Consider the following 9,708-nt stretch of genomic DNA (forward strand, 5'->3'; position numbering starts at 1 on the left):
GATCCAAATCCTCGGGACCCACGATCAATCGGGGTCGATCGGGGTACACATCCCTTAAAGGGTATTAGTTGAGCAATGCGCGTGCCAGCAATTATAGTTACAGGGGGGCAGAGGGCGCGTACCATTATCCCAATGTTCCCTGTATAATCGGCGTCAATAAGGCCAGGTAAAACAAAAATACCCTGTTTTGATGTTGACGAACGGCCAATCAAAAGAGCACTTAGTCCAAATCCTAATGGGCCATCAGTGTTAGAAGGAAGAACTTGAACTTTATCAGTCTCTAGAACTACATCTGATGCTGTGGCCAGGTCCACTCCGGCACTGCCACGGGTTGCTCCGGTGAGGTGTTCCAGGCAGCCGGGTTGGTAGGTGGAGGTACTTGTATCGTCGCGCTCCTCCGAGGGGCGCTCCGTGATCCGTTTCCCGGCAGCGGCGTTCCATCCTTCTTGTAACGCGCCCAGCAATCATTGGCATGATGTCCAAACTTATTACATCGTGCACAAGCACCAGTTGCAGCGTTAGGAGACATATCAGAGGTTCGCTGCCCAAACCTATTACGTCATGTACAAGCGCCTGTTGCAGCTCTAGATGACATATCAGAGGTTCGCTGCCCATTTTGCATTGGGCAGTCCCGCCAGAGGTGCCCGGGTTTTCCACAACTAAAACAAGGGCCGGCCGGCCGGGTCGATCTTTTAGCCCCCCACCGTCGCCCGAGCAGAGGTCGTAACGCCACGGCTAGTGCAGAGGCCTGTGCCTCAGCATGAATTGCTGCCTTATCCGTCTCCTCAAACATAGTGGCCTTATTACATGCTTCAATCATTTCCATCAGGGACGCAGTCTTGGGCAAGGTGGCTAAGATACGGCGGCAAGTGGAATTTGCATTCTGGGTGGCAAGATCAAGTCCAACTGCAGTCCTGGCTTCTGGCGTCAGGTTAGGTGATCTATCAATAGCCTCTCGGAGGCGATCCAAAAAGGTGGAATATGGTTCTGATAGGCCTTGTGTGATTTTAGCATAGGGAGGGTTCGGCTTCCCCATCTGGGGCACTGCCTTAAAAGCAGCCAAAGCTAGTTCTTGTGATTGCTGCAGGATCCGGGGTTCAAGACGGGCTTGCAAATGCGGGTCAGCAAAACGGCCGGCTCCCAAAAGCATCTCAGTAGTGGCCACGCGCCGGGGATCATCGTTCGGCAGATCCAGATTGTGGACAAGGGCCAAGTCAATTCTCTTGGCCCAATCATCTTTCCATAACAGTTTTTGCGTAGGTGTAAGAAGCAGATCAGCTAGTTTAATTGCATCATACGGACACATCGCCTGGCCCGTAAATACCTGTTCGATAAGAGACTGTACATATAGATTATCTAGTCCATAAACCATAATTGATTTCTGTGCCTCACGGATCAACTTCCAATCCAAAGGGGCCCATTGTCGGTGATTAGGATGTTGAGGGTCTGGCGTAATTACTGGAAAGGCCTCAGGTGTTAGCCCTTCAAGGATGGCTTCCTTTATGACCCCATGCCAACGCTGTACTGGGTCCGGAGGGTCCCCGGGGTCAGGCGGGGCAGAAGGGTAAGTCGGATGAAAACAGCCGTGAAGATATGACCGTGATGATCCAGCTGGAAGACCTTGTATTTGATCCAATTTATTAGAAATGGCCTGCAGTTGTCGACCTTGGCGCTCCATTTCCTCATAAAAAGCATCAGATCGGGTAAACTGAGTAAAATCAGAATATGGCTGTAATGGCACATGTTCCACCCGAGCCTCCTTTGTTTCCCCACATTCATGACATCCCCAGGTCCCATGGACACGACATGGCTTTGAAGGGGGTGCATATGGCGAAGTTGTCTCCATAGGCTCGGGTGTATCGGGGGGTAGCGGGACCGTAGCAGGATCAGTCATGTCAGGGCCAATAGCCACATTGGAGGGTAATGGCATTGTAGTAGAGGCAACATCATCCATAGGAAAGGGGTCGGAAGCCAAGGGTATCACTATGTCCTCACCTCCAAAAAAATCCCTGGCTCCAACCAGCAAAACGGAAGGTATTCCAGGCGTTGGGCGGCAAAGGTCAGATAGGGCTGCCTGTACTCCTGCCTCGGCCGCAAAAGCTTCTACTATTTCTGTTGTCTTCTTCCATATTGGACTCAGGGAAAAGGCTTCCTTATTACCCTGAGCCACTGATTTCCAAAGCTCACAGCCCATCCGTTCCCACACAGTTTTATCAAATATGGTATTGGGTGAAACAGAAAGTCCCCTTGAACGTCCCCACTGTAGTAGGCGGGATAATGCATCAGAGGGGAACTTTTCTCCCCGTCGCTCCGCGATGCGTGTCAGAATTTCATGCACCATTTTCTCCTCTGCAGACGCAGCGGCTCCCATATTTACTGCTCACCTCTAGGTTCAGGTGTGCCCTTTTTTTTTTTTTTTAAACGCCCTGCAGCTTACCGCTCGGCACTGGGCTTCAGGTGCTTCTCTCTTTTTGGACGCTCTATGGTTCCCAGCTGTACAACTCTGTTCAGGTGCGTCCTTCTTCTTCGGACGCCCTGCAGCCGCCGCTTGGCACTCAGGCGCGCTTCTCTTTTTCGGACGTCCTGCGGCTTTTTTTTTTTTCTTTTCTTTTCTTTTCTCTCGGACGCCCGACGCTGAAACTTCAGGCGCGTCCCTTTTTTTCTTTTTATCAACTCAGGCCACCAACACTATCTTCAAAAATCACATCGGGGTCACCATTTGTTGTATCGCAGAGCAGGAACGGAGTCTGACAGCCAAAATGCGATCGTAAGCAGAGCTTCCGTTTATTCTATCCCAGCATGCATTTATACATAGTTTCATTCAGCAATCAAGTAATGACCAATTGGTTAACAGAAACAACTGTAACTAGTTGGGATAATTAACATCCGACACACCTGTCTAGCTCATTATCCTAATTACAGTTAATTAACTAATGAAAACAAACCCAGAGCCAGGTCTTCACACGCAGATCCAGCGTAATTAATTTATCTCAGAAGCAAAACAACCTCAGCGTTTCTCATACTTATCCCACACTCAATTACAACATGATTTTTTTTTAGGGGGGAGGCTTACTGTGAACTCAGCAGAAAAGACGGTTACTCACCGTAGTAACTGTTGTTCTTCGAGATGTGTTGCTCCTATCCATTCCATTTAGGTGTGCGCGCTGCGCGTGCACGGCTTCTCCGGAACATTTTTTACCCTAGCAACTCCGGCGGGCCGGCTGGGCGCCCCCTGGAGTGGCGCCGGTATGGCGCTGGATATATACCCCAGCCGGCCCGTCCGCTCCTCAGTTCCTTCTTGCCGGCTACTCCGACAGTGGGGAAGGAGGGCGGGTCTGGAATGGATAGGAGCAACACATCTCGAAGAACAACAGTTACTACGGTGAGTAACCGTCTTTTCTTCTTCGAGTGATTGCTCCTATGCATTCCATTTAGGTGATTCCCAAGCCTTACCTAGGCGGTGGGGTCGGAGTGAGACGTGGCGGAGTGTAATACCGCTGAGCCGAAGGCTGCGTCGTCTCGAGACTGCTGCACCAACGCGTAATGGGAGGCGAAGGTGTGGACCAAAGACCAGGTGGCCGCTCGACAGATGTCCTGGATGGGGACATGGGCCAGGAAGGCGGCCGACGAGGCGTGCGCCCTCGTCGAGTGTGCGGTGAGTCGGCATGGGGGGACGCGAGCAAGCTCGTAGCATGTTCGTATGCATGAAGTCACCCAGGATGAAATCCGCTGCGAGGAGACCGGCTCGCCTTTCATGCGGTCGGCGATCGCCACAAAGAGCTGGGTCGAACGCCGGAAGGGCTTCGTCCGGTCGATGTAAAAGGCGAGGGCCCTGCGGACGTCCAGGGTGTGAAGCTGTTGCTCCCGAAGGGAGGCGTGCGGCTTCGGAAAGAAGACCGGGAGGAAGATCTCTTGGTTGAGATGGAAGGCCGACACCACCTTGGGGAGGAAGGCCGGGTGCGGTTGAAGTTGCACCTTGTCCCCATGGAAGACAGTATACGGGGGACCTGCCGTCAGGGCGCGGAGTTCCGAGACTCGTCTGGCGGATGTAATGGCCACGAGGAAGGCCGTCTTCCAGGTGAGATGAAGCAGAGAGCACGTGGCCAGGGGCTCGAAGGGTGGCCTCATCAACTGAGCGAGAACCAGGTTCAGGTCCCAGGTCGGGGCAGGAGGACGTACCGGCGGGTACAGACGGTCTAGCCCTTTAAGGAAATGGGCCACCATTGGGTTAGAGAAGACAGACCGACCTGCTATGGCGGGCCGAAAGGCTGACAGAGTCGCCAGGTGCACCTTCAGGGAAGAGATCGCGAGACCTTGACCTTTCAGGTACCAGAGGTAGTCGAGGATGGTCTGGATGGGGGCCACGAATGGGTTAAGACCTCGTTGGTCGCACCAGAGTGCGAAGCGCTTCCACTTCGCGAGGTAGGTAGAGCGCGTCGAAGGCTTCCTGCTTTCGAGCAGCACTTGTTGTACCGGCAACGAACAACCTCTTTCTGAGTCGGTCAACCACTCAGGAACCAAGCTGTAAGATGCAGCGACTGCAGGTTCGGGTGACAAAGCCTGCCGAGGTCCTGAGTGATGAGGTCCGGCCATAACGGGAGGGGAATGGGATCCCGAACTGACAGCTCGAGCAGCAGGGTGTACCAGTGCTGTCTCGGCCAGGCCGGAGCGACGAGTATTACGCGGGCCCTGTCCCTCCGAAGCTTGAGTAACACTCGGTGGACGAGCGGAAACGGAGGGAAAGCGTAGAGGAGGGGATCTGTCCATGGTAGGAGGAACGCATCCGAGAGGGAGCCCGGAGCCTGACCCTGGTAGGAGCAGAACCTGTGGCATTTCCTGTTGGCCCGGGAGGCAAATAGGTCTATCTGGGGAAACCCCCACCTCTGGAAGATTGTGTAAGCCACATCTGGGCGAAGGGACCACTCGTGGGAGGCGAAGGACCTGCTCAGATGGTCGGCCAACATGTTCTGCACCCCTGGCAGAAAAAACGCTTCGAGGCGAATCGAGTGGGTCACGCAAAGATCCCAGAGGAGCATCGCCTCCTTGCAAAGCAGGGAGGATCGGGCTCCGCCCTGCTTGTTGACATAGAACATTGCTGTGGTGTTGTCCGTGTACACCGCTACACAGCGGTCCTGGAGGTGGGTCCGAAAGGCGAGGCACGCCAGACAGATCGCTCTCAACTCCCGGACGTTGATGTGGAGGGAGAGCTCCTGGGCTGACCAGAGACCCTGGGTGTGCAGGTCTCCTATGTGAGCCCCCCATCCAAGCGCCGAGGCGTCTGTGGTCAGGGTGACCGACGGGCGAGGAGGGCGGAATGGGACCCCCGCGCAGACCACTTCCGGATCTAGCCACCAAGCAAGCGTCTGGAGAGTGGGCTTCGCCACCGTCACCACCATGTCTATGGGGTCGCGATGGGGGCGGTACACCGATGCCAGCCACATTTGGAAGGGACGAAGTCGCAGCCTTGCGTGTGCGGTCACAAACATGCACAATGCCATGTGACCCAGCAGGCGCAGGCAGGATCGCACCGTTGTTGTAGGGAAGGCCTGCAGTGTTCGTATGAAGGAGACCATCGTCTCGTGCCGAGGACGAGGTAGGCAGGCTCTGGCCAAAGTGGAGTCGAGGACCGCTCCTATGAACTCCACCCTTTGTGCTGGAACTAAGCTGGACTTTTCCGCGTTGATAAGCAGGCCTAGAGACCGGAACAGGTGCAGTATCTCGGTCACCTGAGCCGCTACCAGCTGTTGGGAGCGACCGCGAATCAGCCAGTCGTCGAGATACGGGTACACGTGAATTCGACGACGGCGGAGGGCTGCGGCCACGACCGCCATACACTTGGTGAACACCCTCGGTGCGGTGGAGAGGCCGAAGGGTAGTACCGCAAACTGGTAATGAGCTTCGTTGACCACGAAGCGCAGGTAGCGTCTGTGGGGGGGGTAAATTGCCACATGAAAGTATGCATCCTTCATGTCGAGGGCGGCAAACCAGTCTCCCGAATCCAGGGAAGGAATAATGGTCCCCAAGGTCACCATACGGAACTTGAGCTTGCACAGGTGTCTGTTGAGCTCTCGGAGGTCTAAGATGGGACGAAGGCCTCCTTTCGCCTTGGGGATTAGAAAGTACCTGGAGTAGAATCCCCTGCCCCGCCTGCTGCGAGGCACCTCCTCGATAGCACCCACGCTCAACAGAGTCTCGACCTCCTGCAGGAGGACTTGCTCGTGAGAGGGGTCCCTGAAGAGGGACGGGGAAGGTGGGTGGGAGGGAGGGGGCGAAATAAACTGCAGGCGGTAGCCGTGCTGGACGGTGTTGAGGACCCAGCTGTCCGACGTTATAGAACGCCACACCTGGAGGAATCGGGAAAGGCGACTTGAAAACAATAGGGATGGATCCAGTGGGGAGAGTGGTGGGCCGTCCTCGGGCGTCCCATCAAAAGGCCGGTTTTGGGCCTTGAGGAGCCTTGGAGGAGTTCTGGGCCTGGTTACGCCGACCCCCCGATGGCCTGCGGCGGAAAGGGGCCGTTCGGTGATTATTAAATGGCCGGGACCTGGCCTGGGTGAAGGGCCGGTAGGGCTGTTGCCGGAACGATCGTCTTTGGGTAGCCGGGGTGTGCATTCCCAAAGTCCGAATAGCAACCCTCCCATCCTTCAGGGTCTGGATTCTCGTGTCCGTCTTCTCAGAGAAGAGACCCTGAGTTTCAAAGGGGAGGTCCTGGAGGGTGTATTGTACCTCCGGCGGCAAGGTGGAGGATTGCAGCCACGCAATACGCCGCATTGTTATCCCGGAAGCCATGGTTCTGGCTCCCGAGTCCACGGAGTCCACAGCCGCTCGAATCAAGGTCCGGGAGGCTGTCTTGCCCTCATCCAGGAGCGCCGAGAATTCCCGGCGAGAGTCTTGCGGGGTGAGCTCTGCAAATTTACCCAGGCACCCCAAGATGTTGAAAGTGTACCGGGAAAGGAGGGCCATTTGGTTTGCAATGCGGAGCTGAAGGCCTCCCGCTGAATAGATTTTTCGCCCCAAGAGGTCCATGCGCCGCGACTCCTTGGACTTTGGCGCAGCGGCCGGCTGTCCGTGCCTTTCCCGGTCATTCACGGACTGGACAACCAGAGAGTCCGGGGCTGGGTGCACATATAAGTATTCGTACCCCTTGAGTGGAACGGAATATTTTCTCTCCACCCCTCGCGCCGTGGGGGGAACGGAGGAAGGCGACTGCCAAATGGTAGCATTATTCCGCTGGATTGTGCGGATGAATGGCAGTGCTACTCTCACGGGGCCCTCCGCTCCCACGACGTCGGTAACTGGGTCATCGACCTCTTGGACCTCCTCAATGGGCAGGTTAATGGCCTTAGCTACCCGTCGTAGAAGGTCCTGATGCGCTTTCAGGTCAATAGGCGGGGGTTCGGATGGTGATGCCCCCGCCACCGCCTCGTCAGGTGATGAGGACGAGGATTGGCCTGGCAGCACCTCCTCAGGCATTTGCTCTGCCCCTGGGCGATCAGCCGTCAGTGTCTCCTGCCCCAATGGCGGGCCTCGAGGGGAGGTGGTCTGTCCCGTTGGGGACGGAGGGGGCCTGCTGATAGTGGCCTCCGGCACGGAACGCGCCGCACTCGCCTGTCTCGGTGGAAGGGGGGGCCCTTGCTCATGTTGGGCCCAGGGTACCCAAAATCCCCACTGCTGGGGTCCATGGTCCCGTGGGAGAGACTCTGCCCTGAAGTCTACCACACTGCCCTCAGCGGAAGCAATGGAGGGTTCCCGCGAAGGCCAGGGAGGAGCCGTGGCGGTCCCCGAGCGGACGGCCGACGCAGGCGTCACGTGTCTCGTCGGTGCCGAAGGTCGGTGCCGGTCATGAGACGTCAGCGGGGAGCGGGACCTGCGTGAGGCGCGGTACCGGGAGCTCGACCGACGGCGCCGGGAGCTCGACCGACAGTGCCGGGAAGTCGACCGACAGTGCCGGGAAGTCGACCGGCGACGCCTGGAGCTTGATCTTGAGCGTGAACGGCGTCGTCGGGAGCGGCTCCGGGAGTCACGGTGCCGAGAGCGATACTTGGAACCGGACCTGCTGCGGTGCCGGTGACTCGGTGACCGGGACCGTCGCCAGGAGTGCGACCGGCCCCGCGATTGAGAGCGGTGCCGGGACTGCGACCGGTGTCGAGACGGGGAGCGGCGTCGCGATGTAGACCGCCTTCCAGACCGGGACCGGTGTGGCGGCGACCGCCTCTGAGAGTGGGACCGGGATCGAGACCGAATCCTAGAGCGCCGACCGTCTCGCTCAGCCGGGGAAGGAGGCCGCATCATCAGCGGTTTGCCTATTGACTTAGGCGCCCGCACCGGCGGTGCCGGGGGCCGGAGGCTCTGAGCTTCCGTGAGCTCAATCAGCTCCCTCGTCGTCGCAAACGCCTCCGGCGTGGACGGGATCCGCAGCTCCTCCTCGGTGGGTACCGGGGAGCTGGGGGGTGCCGGACTCGACGGCCCTTGCGGCGCCGGAGTCGACGGCACGGTGCACTGTTTGCGCACTGCCTCAGCCTGAACCGTTTTCGGCGGCGGCGGCTGGGCTAACGGCTTCTGTGGCTGCTTTGCCGAGGCCGTCTTCGGCGCCTTATGCTTCCTTCCGGGGGAGAGGGAGCGGTGCTGGGACTTCGGTGCCGGGTGCCGAGGACCCTCCACGGCACCGGAGCGGCTCGGTGCTGCCGGTGCGCTGCTCGCCGAGGAAGGCTTCGGCGCCGGTGGAGTTGGCGCCGGAGGCTGGAGCGAAGCCTCCATCAGCAGCTGCTTCAGGCGAGAGTCCCGCTCCTTCCTCATTCGGGGTTTGAAGGCCACGCAGATCGGGCCTTCCCGAGGCAGCGGAGGCAGGAGTCGTGCGGGTCACTCACCGGCATGGGCCGCTGGCAAGCCGCGCAGGGCTTGAATCCCGGTGCCCCGGGCATAAGCCCGCACCGGGAGCGGAAGAAGAGGGCTAACCCCTCTAATTCCCTACGAACTACACTATACAACTATATATACACAACTAGAACAATTAACTTAACTAACTACTAACAACTATGTACACTATAACTATGGAGAACGCTAGGGCTGTGGAGGTAAGGGAGCACTCCACTGTTCCTACTGGCCGTCACAGGCGGTAAGAAGGAACTGAGGAGAGGACGGGCCGGCTGGGGTATATATCCAGCGCCATACCGGCGCCACTCCAGGGGGCGCCCAGCCTGCCCGCCGGAGTTGCTAGGGTAAAAAATGTTCCGGAGAAGCCGTGCACGCGCGGCGCGCACACCTAAATGGAATGCATAGGAGCAATCACTTGAAGAAGAATAGTCTGCAGCTGATCTAACCAACATGTATTATATCCTGTGGGGAGGAGCCAGAGCCAGAGGCCAGAGAAGAACATGGGGAGGGGACAGGGAGGAGAGGGGTGCAGCTCCAGAGAGGTTGGGAAATGAGAACAGGTGGTAGGCAAGCCTTGGAGTGGTTATTTGAGAAACAGCTATATGCAAATTTAGGCATTGCCCAAAGAGAGTAGTGGGAAGGTGGTGTGGGCAACTTTTTTTCCTTTTTGTTCTTTACTAGTGTTAGATGAAATCCTATGGGTGAGAGTAACTGCAAAAAGCAGTGAAGAGTTTGTATATTTCAGGAGCTGTAGGGTTGGCAGAGTAAAGGTATATGTGTGCAAAGGATTGGCACCACCAAGCAACCTAAACTCTGCATTAACAGGTTTGGTTT

The sequence above is a fragment of the Mauremys mutica genome, chromosome 11, assembly GCF_020497125.1.
Source record: "Mauremys mutica isolate MM-2020 ecotype Southern chromosome 11, ASM2049712v1, whole genome shotgun sequence".
Taxonomy (NCBI): Eukaryota; Metazoa; Chordata; order Testudines; family Geoemydidae; genus Mauremys; species Mauremys mutica.